Source organism: Pan troglodytes, chromosome 13 (genome assembly GCF_028858775.2).
Source record: "Pan troglodytes isolate AG18354 chromosome 13, NHGRI_mPanTro3-v2.0_pri, whole genome shotgun sequence".
Classification (NCBI taxonomy): Eukaryota; Metazoa; Chordata; class Mammalia; order Primates; family Hominidae; genus Pan; species Pan troglodytes.
The window spans coordinates 56,295,005-56,316,974 of record NC_072411.2 but is presented as its reverse complement, the minus strand read 5'-3'; the positions used below and the strand labels follow the sequence as shown (position 1 = coordinate 56,316,974).

Sequence of the window (21,970 nt, the reverse complement as noted above, 5' to 3'; positions counted from 1 at the left end):
AACTTGGGCTATGAAATAAACAAACAGAATTTTTCTACAGGCTCTGTCACATGCTATGTATACTTGTGAAAATTATTATTTAAGTCTTCAAGGCCTTAACTTTCCCAGTGGAAAGTGGGAATAATAATGACTACTTCCAAGACTCTAATAAGATTTTATGTGTAAAGAAACAAGGAACTATGCCTGGCATTTGATATGGGATGAAGTAAAATGATACTTGGATATTATTTAACTTTTATTGCCATAATTTCTCAGGGAAATCAACATCTATAGATTACTAGCTGATTCTTGCTTTTTAAAAAGAATTTTATTCAGGTCTTAAAAATGTTGTGTTTCTTTAAAATTACAACATCAATGTCCAGGAGTTATGTACACTGTGTAGAGTCTAAAATAATAGTCTATTAGCTTCTAATTAGAATACCGCATTTTATTCCCTGAAATTATTTTACAGTGTCTGAACAAACTGTATAAGCTGAATAAAACATGATGTCTCATTCATATGAACAAGTGATATCTGAATTACTTTGTATCACTGAGTATATCAGATTGTTATTTTCTAGGCTTTCAACAGATTAACATTTTATATTTTATCTCTTTCAAGTAAATTTGACCATGTGTACAACATAAACTATCCTATCATCCACATGGAATTAAAGCTTGTCTTTGTTCTCAGATATTTTTATAAATGTCTTATGATGGAGAAGGTTCTTAATCAAAATGTAAAATGCCCATTGCTCATTTGATTATCTACTCTATTTCCCCTGCTAGGAGACAATTAACGAACACACTTTATCCTTTTCATGATTTTTGGCACCTACATCAGTGACATTTTAATTAAAGTTCATAAACTTCATAAGCTCCACTTTGCAATCTCAGTTCTAGTGCGACTATTGTTTCTAATTTTACAGCTGTTGTACCAAATTCATGCAGCTGCTTGTTTTTATATTAATCTTTATCTTTCCCCTAACCCATAAACATACTATCTCTGGCACGAAGTCATCCTTTAATATAGTCTTATTGAAAACAAACAATAATGGAGACCATATAGTACAATGATTATGAGCAGAGGCTATAGCTCCTGATATTATATCCTAGCTCTGCAACTTACTAGCTGGGTGACCTCAGTTATGTCATTTTTCTGTGATTTGGGTCTCAGATAATAAAATGAAACTAGAAGAATCTAGCCCAACAACCCTGGTAAAAGAATATTGTTATGAGGATTAAGGCAAACTAATTCACATAAAGATACTTAGCTTTTATTTGGCAAATGAATTGGAATGGAGTAAATGAGTGATTTATTGAGGAGTTATTGCAACAATCTAGAACAGAGATGATAATGACTTTGCCCAAGGTGATGGCAGTGAAATAGAGAGGAATTTAATAACTTGATACAATTTGGGAAATTAAAATTATGAAATAATATATGAGGGTATGTCAGCAACATGGTGAAAGAGCAGGCTCTGGGCTACCTCTCATCCCACAGACACATCTAGTATACACCTAAACATGAGTCAATTCTCTTCAAGAGAAAGCCAAAATCCAGATGAAAGACCCATACATGCCAGACTACTGAGAAATACTCAAATCAAAATAGATATTGAAAGCAGAAATACACTCATAAACTAGCTCCACCCAGAGCACAGAGCCTTACAATTGAGAAGAAAAATCTCAACTACCAGCTTCTTCCTGAGGGGTAAGGGGCTTGCTTGTACGACACATAAAAGTGCCAACTTTTGCAGTCTTTACAGAGGGCTTGGCTCTTCAATAACCAAGCTTGATGAACCACAGGAAGAGGGCATCAGAAGATTTATCTCAAGCATAAAAGGAAAAAACAAAAAGGTTTGAATCACATCGAGAGGTGACAACGTGCTAGCAGCCCTCTCTCGCTCTCGGCACCTCCTCAGCCTCGGCCTCAGCGTCCGCTCTGGCTGAGCTCAAGGAGCCCTTCAGCCGGCCGCTGTGCTGTGGGGGCCCCTCTCTGGGGCTGGCCAAGGCGGGAGCCAGCTCCTTGGTCTGGCCAGGAGGTGTGGAGGGAGAGGTGCAGGCAGGAGCTGGGGCTGCACGCAGCGCCCACGGGCCAGCCCGGGTTCTGGGTGGGCATGGGTTGTTCGGTGGGCCCCGCACTCAGCGTGGCCGGCCAGCACCTGCTAGGCTTGACTGGGGGAGGAGCTCTCTCTGGGCTGCCAGAGTGCCCAGGCTAGGTGCCGCAAAGTCCCCCAGTGAGTGCCATTGAGAGGTGAAGCCAGCTGGGCTTCTGGGTAGGGTGGGGACCTGGAGAACTTTTCTGTCTAGCTAAAGGATTGTAAATGCACCAATCAGCACTCTGTGTCTAGCTAGAGGTTTTGTAAACACACCAATCAGCACTCTGTGTCTAGCTAAAGGTTTTGTAAATGCACCAATCAGTGCTCTGTGTCTAGCTAATCTGGTGGGGACTTGGAGAAATTTTGGGTCTAGCTAAAGGATTGTAAATGCACCAATCAGCACTCTGTCAAAACGGCCCAATCAGCTCTCTGTGAAACGGACCAACCAGCTCTCTGTAAAATGGACCAATCAGTAGGATGTGGGTGGGGCCAGATAAGGGAATAAAAGCAGGCCACCCAAGTCAGCCGTGGCAACCAACTCGGGTCCCTTTCCACACTGTGGAAGGTTTGTTCTTTCGCTCTTCACGATAAATCTTGCTGCTGCTCACTCTTTGGGTCCGGGCTGCCTTTATGAGCTGTAACACTCACCGAGAAGGTCTGCAGCTTCACTCCTGAAGCCAGCGAGACCACGAACCCACCGAGAGGGACGAACAACTCTGGATGGAAGGAGCAAACAACTCCAGATGTGCCACGTTTAAGAGCTGTAACACTCACTGTGAAGGTTGCAGCTTCACTCCTGAAGCCAGTGAGACCATGAACCCACCGGAAAAAGGAAACTCTAGACACGTCCGAACATCAGAAGGAATAAACTCCAGACGCACCACCTTCAAGAAATGTAACACTCACTGCAAGGATCCGCAGCTTCATTCTTGAAGTCAGTGAGACCAAGAAGCCCCCAATTCTGGACACAACATGAGCCCTCCTAGCAGCTATAGCACTGAGGATTGGCCCAGCTTCTAAATTCCCCCAAATGTGGTCTCAGGCTTTCCTATCAGCTTCCTGTGGTTCTGGCCTTTTAACAAGCCAGTATCTGGGAGCCTACATAGCAAATAAAGAATAAGCCACCTCCAGCTTAAACAGAAAGGAAGGCATGTCCTGTATGTACATTCTTCTGTGGCTTGCTCCTAAGATAAATTCCTGTAATCTCGGTCTACCCCGGCAAGAGAGATGTAAAAGTTCTGCTTGCCTTAACAGGAGAGTGGGCATGCCCCTTGCTTCCTTCCTTGGCTTGCTTTTGAGATAAATTTCTGCAATCTCTCATTAAAGAGAGACTGGGGGACCTCTTCATTCCTGATTGGAAAAGTAGGCATTCCCTGCACCTTCTTCCCTGCTTTGTTTCAGTGATAATTCTGGACTACATTCTTCCCCTGCTAGGAGGGTGTGAGACTTCCACTTGTTTGAATGGGAGAGTGGGCTCTCCCTGCATATTTTTCCCTGACTTGCCCCGGCAGTAAATCTAGATATGCAGACTCTTACTGGGAGTAGCTTCTGCATGCATTGAGTGCCCCAACTTTTATAGCCTTTACCCAAGGGAATGGCTCTTAAATCACCTAGCTATGGGAGTTGACAGAGCTCTGCACTCCTGAGTCTCCTAGACCACAGGGAACAAGAAAAGACTTTTAAACTTGGAAATATTCAGCATCTCTCTCACTAGACTCAAAGTGAGCATTCTGATTATGAGCAGAGGCAGCTGCTTCAGGCTGTCTCCTTGGTGAAGGACAGAATAAGTGGGACAAACTTTGGCTCTCAGCTTCTCTGCAAGAAAATAAGAAACTGGAACACACCTCTAACACTGTAGCCTCTCTAGCTGAATCCCAAGAGACTGGGTGCTATTCCAACTCTCTCAAGGCAATAGCATGACTTGGCAATCACTAAGTTCTTGGGGATTGATATGCTTTGGCTGTGTCCCTACCCAAATCACATTTTGAATTGCAGCTCCCATGATTCCCATGTGTTGTGGGAGGAACCCAGTGGGAGGTAATTGAATCATGGGGTTGGGTCTTTCCTGTGCTGTTCTCTTGAAAGTGAATAAGTCTCATGAGATCTGATGGTTTTATAAAGGGGAGTCCCCTACACAAGCTGTCTTGCCTGCTGCTTTGTAAGATGTGCTTTTGCTCCTTCTTTGCCTTCTGCCATTTTGTGAGGCCTCCCCAGCCATGTGGAACTGTAAGTCAATTAAACCCGTTTCCTTTATAAATTACCTAGTCTCGGGTATTTCTTTATTAGCAGTGTGAGAATGGACTAATATAGTAAATTGGTACCATCACAAGCCTGGAGACTTAGGACAAAAAAACTTTTCATAGGCCAGCCCAGGGCCTTATTGCTTTATGCAGTCTTGGGACTTGGTGCTCTGCATCCCAGCCATGGCTAAAAGGGGCAAATGTAGAGCTCAGACTGCTGCTTTAGAGGGTGCAAGCCCCAAACTTTGGTGGCTTACACATGGTGTTGGGCTTGTGGGTGCAAAGAAGTCAAGAATTGAGGTTTGGGAACCTCTGCCTAGGTTTCAGAGGATGTGTGAAAATGCCTGAATGTCCAGATAGAGGTATGCTACAGGGGTGCAGCCCTCATGGAGAACCTCTTGCTAGGGCAGTGTGGAAGGGAAATGTGGGGTGCAAGCCCCCACACAGAGTCCCCCCTGGGCATTGTCCAGTGGATCTGTGAGAAGAGGGCCACCATCCTCCAGACCCTAGAATGGTAGATCCACCAACAGCTTGCACCATGTCCTGGAAAAGCCAAAGGCACTCAGTGCCAGCCTGTGAAAGCAGTAAGGAGTGGAGCTGTACCCTGTACCTTGCAAAATCACAATGGTGGAGCTGTGCAAGACCATGGAAACCCACCTCTTGCATTAGCAAGACCTGGATGTGAGATATGGAGTCAACGGAATCATTTGGGAGCTTTAAGATTTGACTGCCCCACTGGATCTCAGACTTGCATGAAGCCTGTAGGCCTCTTCATTTGGGCCAATTTCTCCTATTTGGAACAGCTGTATTTTCTGAATGACTGTACCCCCATTGTATTTAGGAAGTACCTAACTTGCTTTTGATTATACAGGCTTATAGGCAGAAAGGACATGGCTTGTCTCAGATGAGACTTTGGACTGTGGACTTTTGAGTTAATGCTGAAATGAGTTAAGACTTTGGGGGACTGTTGGGAAGGCATGATTGGTTTTGAAATGTGAGGACATGAGGGGCTCACATTTGGGAGGGGCCAGAGGTGGAACAATATGGTTTGGCTCTGTCTCCACCCAAATCTCATCGTGAATTGTAGCTCTCATGATTCCCACATGTTGTGGGAGGAATCTGGTGGGAGGTACTTGAATCATGGGGGTGGTTACCCCCATGCTGCTGTTCTTGTGATAGTAAGTCTCACGAGATCCGATGTTTTATAAAGGGGCATTATCCTACACAAGTGCTCTTTCCTGCCTCCATGTAAGATGTCACTTTCCTCCTCCTTTGCCTTCCACCATGATTGTGAGGCCTCCCCAGTCATGTGGAGCTGTGAGTCAATTAAATCTCTTTCCTTTATAAATTACCCAGTCTTGGGTATGTCTTTACTAGCAGTGTGAGAATGGACTAATACAGGGACCAATAACAGCAAAGCAGGTTGGACAAACAAAGTGTTTTGAGGCACCTAGAATCTCCGGCTATACTAATTGGGAGGAATATCTCCAACGCAAGACCAGTCTAGCAAGACTGGGAGAGGTGGTTCTTTTATCTAAGGTACTGAATCCCACAGAGTCAAGGAAAATGAAGAAATAGGAAAATATGTTTCAAGTAAAAGACAAGATAAATCTCTAGAAGCCAACCCTGATGAAATGGAGACATAGAATTTACTCTATAGGCAGTTCAAAAGAACAGTAATAAAGATGCTCACTGAGGTGTGGAGTGCAACACATGAGCAAACTGAACGTTAAAACGGAGATAGGAAATATTAGAAAACACCAAACAGGAATTATTGAGCTGAAGAATATAATAATAACAATTCAAAAGAGGGGTTCAACAGCCAAGTAGAACAAGCAGAAGAAGGATTGATGAACTAGAAAACAGGTCATTTAGAAATCATCCAATCTGGGGTGGGGGCAAAAGGAAGCATTGTTAAGAATTACTGGGCTGTGGCCTAGTGGGCCCTCAGAGGTGAAGGCAGGGTGGGCCCTCACTGGGGCAGCTGGAGGAGCATGGACTACCCCACAGGCAGGTAGGTGACGTTCCCAGAGTATGAGAGCTGGTATGCAATGTCTCGCTGCTTCCAGCTTACACAGCTCAATCAGACTGTCCCCGCCATGGCCAGTGAGTTGGGGATCAGCTCTGCTGTCTTGGAGTTGCCGTCGGCAAAGATGATGGCTGCCTTCTTCTGATGCTCAGCCTTTTCCACCACAAATCTGGCCCTCTCTGCTTCCTGCTGAGCCAATTGTTTGGCTTCCACCGCTTCTGTGAACTCCTTCCCAAAGGTCAGATGTGTCAAGGACATGCCATCCAAAGGTGGCTGCTTGCCCAAAGGTGGGTGGATGAGCCCAAAGATGACCTGTAAGGTCATCACTCACCTGCCTGGAGACCAGCTCTCTTTGGGTGATCAGTTCTCCTGCATCAAAGTGAGCCACCACTGACTTGAGGGTCTTGGTAGTGATGGATGGGAGCACACAGTCATTGTAGTCCTCTCCGATGCTGGTGAAGATGTGCGCAAACTGGCTAGCAACAGGCCAGAAGAGGATACAAAGTATGATGTTGACATTCTGTAAGTCTTTGCTACCAGTGATGACTGGCACATTACATGGTCAAGAACATCAGTTAAAGAAAATTGGTTTCTGTACCCATGGCATGAGAAAGTGAGTCCCTTCCTGTACCACAATGTCCTGTATGCCACAGAATCAGTCAAAGATGGCAGCTCTGTGTCCAGCATGCACACTGTATAAGGCAGAGTTCACCATGCCTCCTACAACAGCTATAAGGCCAGGCCAAACTTGTTAATAGACTCAAACATGCTGGCAGCCATGTTTCCTTCTGCTGGACCCTCTCACACCTGCATCCACTCTGACCATATTTTTATATATTTTTGTTTCTACTTAGGGGTATGTTTTCCTTTAGGTTGAATAACTCCTTTTAGTATTTCTTGTAAGGCATGTCTAACAAAATGAAGAACCCAAAGCACATGATCATCTGAGTAGAAGCAGAAAAATTTGACAAATTCAATATCCCTTTATGTTTAAAACTCTCAAAAAACTAGGTATAGAATAAATGTACCCCAATACCATAAAAGCCATGTATGATAAGGCCACAGCTAATATCAGACTTAACAGTGAAATGCTGAAAGCTTGTCCTGTAAGGTCAGCAACAAGAATGCCCAATCTTGCCACTTATATTCAACGTAGCACTTGAAATCCTAGCCAGAGCATTTAGGCAAGAATAAGCCAAAGACATCATATATGAAAAGAAGAAGTGAAATTATCTCTGTTTGCTGATGACATGATCTTATACGCAGAAAACTCTAAAAGCTCCACCAAAAAAACTGTTAGAACTGATAAACAAATTTGTAGGTCACAAAATCAAACTACAAAAATCACTTGTATTTCTACACATTAATAATGAGCTATCTTAAAAAGAAATGGAATATAACAATCCCATTTACAATAACATAAAAAATACTTAGGAGTAAATTTAGCCAAGGAGGTGAAAGATGTGTTTATTGAAAATTATAAAACATTGACTAAAAAATTGAAGACATAGATAAATAAAAATATATCCCATGGTCAGGTAATATTGGTAGAATGTTCATACTACCTAAAGTAATCTACAGATTCCATGCAAAACCTATCAAAATTGCAATGTTATTTTCACAGAAATATAAAAAATAATCCTTAAGTTCATATGGAAGCAGAAAAGACTCTGAATACCCAAAGAAATTTTGAACAAAAAGAGCAAAGCTTGAGCATCACATTTCCTGATTTCAAAATACACTATAAAGCTATTATAAATCAAAAAAAGCATGGGACTGGCATAAAAACAAACACATAGACCAGTAAAACAGAATCAAAAGCCCAGAAATAAACCTAAGTATTTATAAATTGATTTTCAACAGAGGTGGCAAGAACACATAATGAGGGAAAGAGAATGTCTTTAATATGTGACGTTGGGAAAACTTGATATCCACATGCAAAAGAATAAAACTGTACTATTTCACACCATATACAAACATCAACTCAAATTAGATAAAATATAGACTTAAATATAAGACTTGAAACTGTAAAGTTACTCAAAGAAAACATGGGGAAAAAACTCCATGATATTAGTCTGGGCAATGATATCTTGGCTAGGACTCCAAAAGTATAGGCAACAAATGCAAAAAGAGACAAATTAAATTGTGTCAAACTAAAAAGCTCTTGCATAACAAAGGAAACAACAGAGTGAGGTGACAACTCATGGACTGGGAGAAAATATATGCAAACCATATGTCTGATAAAGAGCTAGTATCAAAAACAAGGAATTCAAACAACTTAACAGCAAAAATACTAATAACCCAATTTCAAAATAGGCAAGTGATCTGAACAGATAATTCTCAAAAAAAGATATGAATCGCTAACATATATGAAAAAATGTGAAACATCACTAATCATTAAAGACATGGAAATTAAAACCACATGAGATATCACCTCACATCTATTAGAATGGCTATTATAAAAAAGATGAATGATAATAAGTGTTATATTTCACAGTTATTCTCCGAATCCTCATTCTCCACATGAGGATGTGGAGAAAAGGGAACCCTTGTACACTGTTGGTGGAAATGTATATTTGTACAGCTATTTTGGGAGATAGTTTGATGGTTCCTCAATAAGCTAAAACTGGAATTATGGTATGATCCAGCAATCCCACTTCTGGGTATATATCCAAAGGAATTGAAATTCATATATGAAGGAGATATCTGCATTCTCATGTGGATTTCAGCATTACTCAGAATAGCCAAGATACAGATGCAACCAAAGCACCTGCCATCAATGGCTGGATGGATAAAGAAAATGTGAGATATATATATATATATGTGTGTGTGTGTGTGTGTGTAGATATATATATATACAGATATATATATACACACATATATATATGCACAATGGCATGTTACACAGCTGAAAAAAGGAAGGGAATTATGTTATTTGTGATAATATGGATGGAACTGGAGCACATTATGCTAAGTGAAATAAGCCAGGCACAGAAAGATTAATATTTTATAAATTCACTTACATGAGGAATCTAGAAGAGTCAATCTCATAGAAAGAGAAAGTAGATTACAGGGAATCGGGGAGAGATGGGGAAAGAGAAGATGTTGGTCAAAGGACAAAAAACTTCAGTTAGACTGGAAGAATAAGTTTTAGTGATCTATTGCACTGCAGGGTGACCACAGTTAATGATGATGTATTTGGTATTTCAAAATTGCTTAAATAGTATAATTTTAACATCTCATCACACATACATATAAAAATAAGTTGGGGAGGTGATGGATATGTTAATTGACTTGATTGTCTCTATAATGTATACACAGATCTAACAACACAATGTATCTTACAAATATACACAGTTATTATGTGTTAATTACAAATAAACATAAAAATAAAAGAATATATGTACTTTCCCTTACCTATTATGTCCTCCCTATCAGGCACAGCCCACATTTGTTTTCTTCCTATAAACAGTTTTTGACTATGATAGTTTTCATTGATCTCAAATTTTCACTGATTTATAGAACTTACTATCTATCTACCTCTATATCACCCCATTGAGTTCTCAATTCTATAGTTTGTCATCTAGATAAATGTTCATGTATATGTATATGGATGTGAGGCTGTGTGTATGTGCTTGTGTGTATATACACACACACACATATAGATGTGTGTATGTGTGTGTGTATTTTGTATATATTAGCCTTATAGCCCCACTCATGTTATCTCTTTAAGAAAAAGCATCACGTTTCTACATTATGAAACTGAAGTATAATTTTTTTTTTTTTTTTTTTTTTGAGACGGAGTCTCGCTCTGTCGCCCAGGCTGGAGTGCAGTGGTGCGATCTCAAAGTATAATTTATACATAGTAAAAAAATCGGAAATTAAAGATACCATTCTCTCAGTGTTTGCAAAGTCTAAAAAAAGTTTAGCTCATATCAGTGCTCAATAATAATTGGTCATTGATCTATTAATATTGATAAAGAAAAATGAGAAAAATTACACAAGGCACACAAAATGTATCTACCATGTAATGGAATCAGGAAAAACAGCTGTTATTTTCTCAATTTTGGTAAAGGGAAAACTTGAAGATACTGGTGACTTAATTTTCAAAATATTTTGTTCCATATTCCTGTTTGCTTCAAAAATAATAACAAAAATCCCTATCAGTATATCAACTCTCCACTTTCCATATATTCAAGTAGGCTGATGACAAATCCCGTAATTCTTAGAATTGAAACAAAGTCTAAAAAGGCCTTCATTGAGATGCTGAAGGCACTATGATCCTTGACAAACTGGCATGCACAAACACAAAAGGCATGAAAGTCATTCAAATGGAACAGGCATAAAGGTTACAGTAGGCATTTTTCTCTTCATTCTTGATATGAAACTTGCCACTTTTTCTTCATTGTCATTTTGATTGAGAGAATGCCTTGTTAGTTGTTTGGTTGACTCTTGACCTATTGTTAACTTCACAGTGTAATCTAGATTTATGTTACTTGGGAGTTGAAGTCTGAGGTAATGATAACATCTCAAGATGAAGATTTTTCTACATCAAGTTATTGTAGCCTTTAAGTGGTCACCTGCCAGAAGCCAGAGGGAGATTCACCACACCTGAGGATTCTTTCCAATACTTGATAATTTAATTTTTTTTTAAACAAAATATTTTGCATGGAAAATAAAAAAGCATCACATTTAAAATTGGAAAGCTGCATTCTGTTCTTGAAATAGACACAAACTGATTGTAGAATTTGGAACAAGTCATTTAATCTGGAGAGTCCTTAGAAAACTCACATGCAGAAGAAGAGGGAATGAGGTTGATGATGGCTTTGTGTTTTTGGCCATATATTTATGATTTAGATTAGTCTTTTTACCTAGGGTACACAAACCACTTGTAGAGATCATATTTTTAGATGGGAATGATATAACCCTCCGAAATTTAAATAAAACTTTTCCTACTTAGGCAAGCTTATTTTACTTTAGTTGTATTAAAAGAACATAATAAAAATATGATTCTATGAACAAGAGAAAGAATAAAGGAGCTGAGACTATAAAACTTATTATGAGGCAATAAATGTGTTTTTCCCCCTCAAATATGGGAATTCCTCTCGTTTAGAAAGCTCACAGATGTTTTAAAATGAGAAAAAATGGAAGAGCACTTTTGTTCTCCTTTAGGAGAATTTTTCAGGTCATAGCCTTATTAGGGTAATTTGGAGATGTTAAAGTTGGCATTAAACATAGACAATGCTGAGTTGAATCCATCCCATGTATTTATCCCACCAATGTCAGTTTGCTTCTAAAATGTCCAATTATCAAGTATTTTCCCTTATCAAGTACTTTCTGTCTTAATTTAGTAATGAAGTTCCTGAAAACCCCAAATTCAAAATGATCCTTTTCATACTTACTCATTTTCTAAAGGAATTAGCAAATTGACCTTGAAGTAGGTTTTTTTAAAGGATGTCTCTCAATCATACTTTATCTTTTGCTTTTCCAAAGGCCTAGCAACTGACTTTTGAGGGAGCAGCTGGTGGGGGCAGAGTGGGGGTGCGGAAAGGGAGAGGAAAAAGTAGAGTGAAAGAATGCAAAGGTGTGTATAGACTGAATGTAGAGTTGAAGGAGAGGATGTGTTTAAGAACAAAATGTGCACGAACCGGTGTGTGTGAGAGGTATGGTGAAGTGGTATTGATCACAGATAGAGCCTTTAATCTCATCTCCCACTTCTCTCAAAACCAGAAACCCACTCCTAGCAGCTCAAAAACACAGTGAAGCTACCCCCAAAATACACATGCCAACATTTCATAATGTATAATCTACTGTCACTTTTTGCCTTTCAACAACTTTCTTTGCCTTGGAGTTTTCTGACCTTTAGGATTGATCACCACACTTTATGGCTTCTGTGTTTTCTGGAATCAGAAAAATTGTTACATGTCATTACTCCACATCTTATTAGGGCTGCTGATATTTCAGAAAATCCCAGTTGTCCTTTAGATCAACAATACAACACATGGTTCTGATTGTATTATGGCAAATCTTCCGTTCTCTGTGTAAATAAAATGTATGAATATAACAGGCAAGAAATAAAAAATGTAAGGCCATCCGTCAGATATTAGAAATCCTACATAATATAAGATGGTTCTGCTTAAGAAATTAATGCTTAGGTTTTCACATTATAAACAAGCATTGCTTTTTTATGAGCACAGATTGTTTCAAACAGTAACTCATGAAGAAAGGAAACAAACATAATATATGATACAGTAACACTTTTTCATCTTTTGATAATTAATAATGTTAAGGTATAATACATCCTGGAGGCTTTGAAAGTATTTTCAGTACATTTAAGTGATTATTAAAAGTAGAATTATTGGAATTTTTATTTTCCTCGTTGTATAATTAAGCCTATCAATTACTCTCAACTGTGAAAAAAATTGTATGTGGATGTAAATTTGAAAACTGAATGGAAAATGTGTGTGATTTCTTAAATGATATGTAGGTCAGATACTTTGCATTTTACATTGGTCTTCTCCCATGTCTGATGTGAATGCCTTTCAGATATCAGTAACATCTGCTGCTTCTAGCCACAGAGTGGCTCATGTCAGCTGCATGACGCTGCCCTAGAATTCATGCCAAACCAGTCCCCTTTGAATATCAGTAGACCACCTGGGTACCCAGCTGCAATATATGGCATCTCCTGCTCTTTCACAGATGCCAGCAATACATAAAAAGAACTTGAGTGGAAAAGAAAACCTGGTAGCTCAGAAAAAGTTTTCCTTCAGTCTCTCCATCTGTAAATGTCCACCTCTCCTAATTGGAGTTACAGAATTTCAGTTTCAATTAAATTTCCTGTGTAATTTGTAAAGTGGTCATGTGTGTCCCAAATGTAGAGAATTGTGATAAATTTGAGGAAATAGGACAACCTGTCTCCTCTCGAGAATTTTTTTCTAAGATCCTGGCTGGCATATATTCAGCACATATATATTAGCCAATTACTTTGTGTGTTGTCAAGCACAATGCTGGGCTCTGTGGCATAGAAAAAGAATAATAATAATACATAGCTCTCCAGTAGCTTACAGGCCAGTCTAGTTGTGAATGTCAAAACTAGGCATATTAAAGTTAAAGTCTAGTCATCAGTTTGCATTTGACAGTGAAATAAATAAATAAACAGTCTCTCATGCCTACAAGAAGGGGACTTGAGAGTTTCTCACCCCCATCATCATGATAGACAGGATGCCTTTCTCCTGGCTTTTAATCAGCTAGAGTCATTTTGTTTCTAGTCAAGAACCTAAGACATTATTTTTTAAAGCTGTAAGTTTTGCTTCAAATAAGTACTTTCCCTAGGGGGCATATCTAAAATTCTAATGCTGTCAATGGAAAATATGAGTACCTCTCAAAACTCATCTTACAGGCACTTTTTTTTTTTTTTTGCTATATAGTGTTTGGCAAGAACCAATGTGAAACACCTAAAAATATCCATGTTAACGTCACCTCAAGTACTTATTCAAGAAACCCACAAACCTCCTAAGAAGGAAATTAATACTCTACTTTTGACAGTTTTTTATTAAAAAAATTAATTGGTAATAGTCAATGAAGGTTACATTACACTTTAGAAGAGTAAAGAAATAACCATGAAATAGCAACATTTGGCATATTACTTTGCTAACTTGTCAGTCACAAACAAGGAGAGGGGAGTGCAAAGTTTATTTCTTTAGATATGATGCTTAAAGTCCAGTAAAGATAATTTCCTTGGTACACTAGTACTTCAAAATGTTGTTCTTGTGAAATTTAAAAGTTGCTCCATAGAGAACATCAAATGCTCATTCAAATGCTTGTTGAAGAAGCTGTGATTAATCCAAAATTTTCACCTGTTATCAAGCTCCATATAAATTCTATCTTCTCTGAAAATAATCTCTTGCCTCCACTTTCCTTGAGATCAAAAAGAGCTGACCTGATTTTCTACTCATTTCTACCTCGAAATGTCTCAAATATCCTGTTTCTTGTTTCCATTTTAGGAAAGAAAGTCAATCCTCTTCTCTGAAGTTCACCCTTGCCCTTGGTCTCCTGAACTCGTATTAAGGTTCCTGACTTGGAGTCAGGAGATGTGAGTTTGATGTTTAGCCCTGCCAATTTCTAGGCACATGACAATTTATCTGAGGCTCAGAACCTTCAACTATAGAATAAGATGATAATAAGAACTCATCGAGAGTGTTCTGGTAAGGACATAGTAAAATAATGAGTGTGAAACTGCACTGTAAACTAAGTGTCACACAGATATTCTTTATTGCTATACCATTTGTCCAATACCTGTAGGTATTTATCTCATCAATTATCCCTTCCTTTTTCTTTTTAGATATCACCTCATATTTAAAAATAGTTCCTTATTCATTTTTAGATATTTTACCTATCTAAAATATAATAGATGATATTTTATTTTAAATTTATGATAAAATGAAATGATAGAAAATACAAAATAATTACTTTGCTCATATTTAACCTTAAAGTTACTATGATCTTTCCTTCTTATTTGCTGGCAAATGTCTTAAAAAGATTTTTCCCCCACTACATGTTTTCACAATCCAATTATCTTAACATCTTATATTCCACTATCTTGAATCCATCATCTGAAACTGCTCATGAAACTTTCTATGAGCTTACATTATTCTTACTTCCTGACTTCTCTGTAGCATTTGACACTGTTGACAATCACCATAACTTTCTAAGTTTTTGTGACATTTTATTTGTTCTTCACTGACAGTTTTGACTTAGCAATCACTTTTTCTTCTTTCTCCCACCCCTAAAGTAGGTGCTACCTAAGGAAATGCCTTGCTCTTTTGCTCTCCCTATTTTCTTCCTTGGCAAATTAATCAATCCTCATACACCCATTTAATTCCTTATCCTTTGCCTCAACCCTGCAACACATTTCCAACTGCTCCTGGTACATCTTTAACTTTCCATAACTTTATAGAATCAAGAGCTTCCATTTTCTTCCCCAAATATGAAAAGAAATCTTGCAGTTCCTGAGGTCTTCTCTTGTAGGGTCAGAGAAATGATCAAGGAGCAGTAGTCTTCCATCAGGTCTAATTACTATCCAAATAGACCATTACAGGATTAGTGTGGGACACAGTACGCTTAAAGTTTTGTATAGATTTTTATCTTAGTTTAGGAATTCCATAAGTTATGATGCTTTTCTCAAATGCAAATAGCTTTTATTGGCCAGTTAATAATATGGAATATAAAGTTGGTTGACCAACTAAAATATAGGATTTTAAAAAGTAAATATAGAATTTGGTTGACCACTTAAAATAGAGAAAAAATATTTTGGTCAGGGATCACATATTACTAGGCTATGGAGTAAGCAAGTAAGTGGGAAAATGTTGCCAAAACTTTGATGATAGAGTAGGGCATGCAGAAATATATTATCACATGCAGGTGTATCATGGTGGCAGTACAGAAATGCTAATAATTCCACACCAAAAATGTTTATTTCAATTTTGGCATATTTGCAGTGTAACCACATGGTTAGCTTGACAATTATAAAACATCTTTAGAATTCCTAATGCATCAAATTTGGAATTTTGAAAATGTTGTAAATATTGTTTGGTTGAATATAATTTTTAAGGGTAGTACTGAAAATCAACAACTAGCTTTTCAATTATACTTAATTTCTCAGTAGTAATTAAGTATTGGTACTTACCAGTCAATTTTTTACAGTTGGATGAAATTCTCCCCTTAACATTATCTTACACACTCAGAGTCAGTCCTAGTATCTAGAATCTGTTATTGCAGAAATTGTTCGGTCTTATTTAAATAAATCTCATAATTGGTTTCCTTTTTTAACTACATTGCTGGTTGACTAGAACAACAGTAAAACGATTGGTAGTCATGTACTGAAGATAGACATCACTAAGTGTGACAATATAATCATAGCTTAAGATGTTGCACATTTATTGCAGTCGTTACCATAGAGATTTAAATTTGGCTCTTTAATAAAAAATACATAGATTCAATTTTGAATGCATTAATTTTGACGAGCGAGGTTCAGTAGGTTTCCTAACTGAACATATACAAAAACAACAGATTTGGAATTTTGTCCTAGATGTCTTTAAGGGATCAGATATAGGTATATAAAAATAATAGGTTCAATTTATTGAATTTTTAATAAATACTTTATTAATCCTGCCATTTAAATCTTAGTTTTATAAGATACACATGTAATGCTTTAGTAATACTTCATTCATGTAATCTTCCATAGGGAAAACAAAAGGCAGGAAATCAGATGTTCTACTCTAAACTTAGATATGCCTCAAAGAACAAAGTAGGAGTATATTAGTCTGTTCCCATGCTGCTAATAAAGACATGCCCAAGACTGGGTAATTTATAAAGGAAAGAGGTTTAATTGACTCACAGTTCAGCATGGCTGGGAAGGCCTCAGGAAATGTACACTCATGGTGGAAGGGGAAGCAAACATATCCTTCTTCACATGGTAGCAGCAAGAAGCACCCAGCAAAAGGGGGAAAAGCCCTTTGTAAAACCATCAGATCTATGAGAATCACTCACCATGATGAGAACAGCAGCACTCAACTAACCACCCCCATGATTAAATTGCCTCCCACCAGATCCCTCCAACATGAGGGGATTATGGGAACTACAATTCAAGATGAGATTTGGGTGAGGACACACATAAATCATATCATTCCGCCCCTTCCAAATCTCATGTCATCACATTTCAAAAGCAATCATGCATTCCCAATGAGGAGGCATCTTAACTCATTTTAGCATTAACTCAAAATCTTAACCTGTTTCAGCATTAACTCAAAAGTCACAGTCTGACAGGGCCTGGTGGTTTATGCCTTTAATGCCAGCACTTTGGGAGGCAATGGTGGGTGGATCACCTGAGGTCAGGAGTACAAGACAAGCCTGGCCAATATGGTGAAGATGCAGATGTTGCATTTTCTGTTTCTACTCAAAATACAAAAATTAACCAGATGTGGTGGCCCACACCTGTAGTCCCAGCTACTTGGGAGGCTGAGGCATGAGAATTGCTTGAACCCAGGAAAAGGAGGTTGCAGTGAGCTGAGATTGTGCCACTGTACTCCAGCCTGTACAACAGAGTGAGACTCCATAAAAAAAAAAGAAAAGAGAAAACAAAAGAGAAAAGAGAAAAGAAACGAAGAGAAAAGAAAAGAAAAGAAAAGAAAAGCATCCACAATCCACAGTCCACAGTCTCATCTAAGACAAGGCAAGTCCTTTCTGCCTATGAGCCTGTAAAATCAAAAGCAAGTTAGTTACCTCCTAGATACAATGGGGGTACAGGCATTGGGTAAATACACCCATTCCAAATGGGAGAAATTGGCCCAAACAAAGAAGCTACAGGCCCAATGCAAGCCCAAAATCCAACAGGGCAGTCATTAAACCTTAAGGTTACAGAGTGATCTTCTTCGACTCCATGTCTCACATCCAGGTCATACTGATACAAGAGATGGGCTCCCACGGCCTTGGGTAGCTCCATTCCTGTGGCTTTGCAGGGGATAGTCCCTCTCCTGTCAGCTTTCATGGGTTGGGGCTGATTGTCTGGGGCTTTTCTAGGTACACAGTGCAAGCTGTTGGTGGAGCTACCATTCTGGGGTCTGGAGGACAGTGGCCCTCTTCTCACAGATCCACTAGACAATGTCCAGGGGGGACTCTGTGTGGGGGCTTGCACCCCACATTTCCATTCCACACTGCCCTAGCAAGAGGGTCTCCATGATGGCTCCACTCCTGCAGCATACCTCTGCCTGGACATCTAGGCATTTCCACACATACTCTGAAACCTAGGCAGAGGTCCCCCAACCTCAATTCTTGACTTCTGTGAACCCACAGGCCCAATAGCATGTGGAAGTTGCCAAGGCTTGGGGCTTGCACCCACTAAAACAATGGCCTGAACAGTATATTGATTCCTTTTACTCATAGCTAGAGCATCTGGGATGCAGGGCACCAAGTCCCAAGGCTGCACACAAGCAAGGGAGGCCCTAGGCTCAGCTCACTAAACTATTTTTCCTTCCTAGGCCCCCAGGCCTGTTATGGGAAGGGCTGCTGTGAAGGTCTCTGACATGCCCTGGAAACCTTTTCCCCATTGTCTTGGTGGTTAATATTTGGCTCCTTGTTACTTATGCAAATTTCTGCAACAGGCTTGAATTTCTCCACAGAAAATGGGTTTTTCTTTTCTATTGCATCAACAGGCTGCAAATTTTCCAAACTTTTATGCTCTGCTTCGTCTTAAATGGTCTGCTGCTTAGAAATTTCTTCTGCCAGATACCCTAAATTATCTCTCTCAAGTTCAAAGTTCCACAGATCTTTAGGGCAGGCACAAAATGCTGCCACTCTCTTTGCATAGCAAGAGTGACCTTTACACCAGTTCACAACAGGTTCCCCATCTCTGAGACCACCTCAGCCTGGACTTTGTTGTCCATATTACTATCAGCATTTTGTTCAAAGCCATTCAACAAGTCTCCAGGAACTTCCAAACTTTCCCACATCTTCCTGTCTTCTGAGCCCTCCAAACTCTTCTAACCTCTGCCTGTTACCCAGTTCCAAAGTCACTTCTACATTTTTTGGTATCTTTTTGGTACCCCCAGTACCAATTTACTGTATTAGTCCATTTTCATGCTGCTAAAGACATACCCAAGACTGGGTAATTTATAAAGAAAGAGGTTTAGTTGACTCACTGTTCAGCATGGCTTGTAAGGCTTCAGGAAACTTATAATCATGGTGGAAGGGGAAGCAAACATGACCTTCTTCACATGGCGGCAGCAAGGAGAAATGCCAAGCAAGAAGTGCCAAGAGCAGCATGGGGGTAACCACCCCCATGATTAAATTACTTCCCACTGGATCCCTTCCATGACATGTGGGGACTATAGGAACTACAATTCAAGATGAGATTTGGGTGGGGACACAGCCAAACTATATCAAGGAGCACAGCAGCAGAGAACTTTTAAACTGAGAGTACACAGATTTCCAGGCCATGCTTTTCTGCTTCTTTTCACAAGATTACATATACCCTTAAATTTTTTATTTATAAATTCTTCCATGAATGTCTTAGACCACAGCAATCTTTCCCTCCTTTGAACTTAATGCACTATATATCTGCATCTTCAAATGATACCTAGAACTTAGTACATTATCAGGTGCTATTTGCTATCTTACATACCCACACAGTGAAAGAAATCAAGAACCACACCTTGCGTATATGCCATCCACAGGGTCTATTGCAGGTTTAGGTATGTGAATTTTTATACTGATTGATAGGTAAAATGAGGGTTGATTTATAGCTGGCTGATACTTAGAGGTGATCTGAAGTATAATGCAAATGTTACAAAATGCATTCAAGATAAGAAACAAAATAATGAGAAAAAACCTTCTTATATATTTAATCTATACTAGATCCATTATAACAATAGTTGTAAAATGATTTTATTATTATTTATTTATTATGTATTATTCAAATGTAAGGCTTCATCAAAATATAAACTCTTAGAAAACATCTCTTGTACATCTTTTGTAACTGTACTCGGTGTACATGCAACACTGAAAGACTGGGATACAGTTTGAGGAATGCACCATTAGGTGATTTCATTATCATGTGAACATTAGAGAATGTTCTTATACAAACCTAGATGGTACAGCTTACAAACTTGAAAAGCACGTGTCTGTAATGAATGCTGTGGGCAACTGTAACACAATGGTAAGTATTTGTGTATCTAAAAATATCTACATATAGAAAAGATATAGTAAAAATACAGTAGTATCCTATGGGACCACCATTGTATATGTGTCATTGTTGACCAAAACACAATTATGTAGTGTGTGATTGTATGTGGCAAATAGGTACACATTAATTGTATGCTGAACAAATCAGTCAACCAAAACATTATTCTGAGAGGATGACCTCTCTCCTAACCCTCCCAATTCTTTAGGCTATTTGTGATCCTATAGACTTGGAACAGAACTGAGCTCACTTCATAGCTGCATAAGGCCTTTTGCATTTATCATTTTTTTCTATGTTGAATGTTCCCCCCTGCAAATCCTTGCATAGATAGATGCTTCCTGTCATCTGGTATCAGCCCAAATGTCCCCTGGGAGGGTTTCTCTGACCACTCTAGGTAATGTAGTTCTCTACCCTTCATCCTCCACCTCTGTCATTCACAACATTTTACTTTATTTTATTTTCTTCTAGGCACTTGACTTTATCTGAAATTAACAGAATAATATTTCTGCTTACTCGTTTATTGTCTATGGTCTCCCTCTAGCATAAGTTCTAGGAAACCGAGACCAGGGACTGAGTATGCCCAAGAACTGACAAACATTTTAAAATTAACCAGTAAATTTCCTGACTTAAACTTATTTGCACATTTCATTTGAATTTAATGGCAGTTGTAGCTCATTAATCAAACCCAATCTGTATAAATGCTTTTTAAAATTTTAAAGCTATTTTTTTACAAGTTATTTACTTTAACTTTCACTTTCCATGTAAGAAAAATGAAACCCTAATTTGTAAAATAAATAGCTAAAAGTCAATTCACAGCAGCATATATTTAGATTTAAAAGAAAGTTAAACATTTCTTTATTAGAATATTTCAGGGACATTTCAAATGTAAATCAGCAGGATAATTGACTTAATTTTCAGCATCATTTTGTTTGATTAAGCACACTCAATGGGAGGCTCTAGTGAAATTTGGCCTTAAGGGGATATGAAACTTGTCTGTTCACTAATTCTGAGCACATTAACATTCTTCATATAGCTGTTTTTATTGCCATAAATTCAAACCGCTGAATTTAAGTCCTTCATGTTTGGGATCAGAAAGATTATAAAGACTTTTAAGGGTAACATGCACATGGAATATCTGTTCATATGAGCAGAGAAGGGTCAGAAAGCCACAGCAATGAAGTATGTTTCTCAAAGTCGACATTTTAGACATTGGTCTCTAATAAGAGTGTTGGTTACTTAATGTACTGAAACTCACTAAAAAGCCAGGTATTCCTGGCTTATTGCTATATACAGGGACATTCTGCTTAGTATGTTTAAAATATCCTTGTATCTGTTAAAGAATAATATTTTCAAAAGTGTTTTTATCATGGTTCAGAAGTTAATTGTTTATTTTTCTTGTGTGTACCTTTATTTCCATCTAATGGTATCATTCAAGAAGACAGAAAAACTTTCTCAATTAGATTGATTTTTCCAACAAAACATTTCCAGTGTGTATTTCTGGATAAGCCCTATAAAATATCATTCACTTCTTTATTTATTAATGGAAATGAAAATGTATACTTTATACATTATTATTTTTGTATAATTTTCATTCAATTTCTTTTTTCTTTTTATGCATTTAATTCCTGTCCATCTTTCAGGGTTCCATAATTTTATAATTTCCTTTACTATCCTAGTTCCAACTCATTCAGGATGTCTTGCGAGTACCATTCAACATTTATTTTTATAGAGACATCTAATACTGTAAAATTTTTATCCATATATCATTGTTACAACATAGCTTCTACAGTAACTACCACTAGAGACTTACATTTTGGGCCTTCATAAGTATTTAGTTTTTACGCTAACATAGACTCACATGCACATAAATTAGATAGATATATAT

The 21,970-nt window shown here is 38.3% G+C and overlaps 1 protein-coding gene and 1 pseudogene across 8 annotated transcripts in view; both read right to left on the bottom strand.

Moving 5' to 3' along the window:
* Positions 1–21,970, bottom strand: part of GALNT13 (polypeptide N-acetylgalactosaminyltransferase 13) — a 584,712-nt gene that overhangs the window by 162,447 nt on the left and 400,295 nt on the right. The window lies entirely within an intron of this gene.
* LOC107973798 (prohibitin 1-like) lies at positions 6,093–7,731 on the bottom strand (annotated as a pseudogene).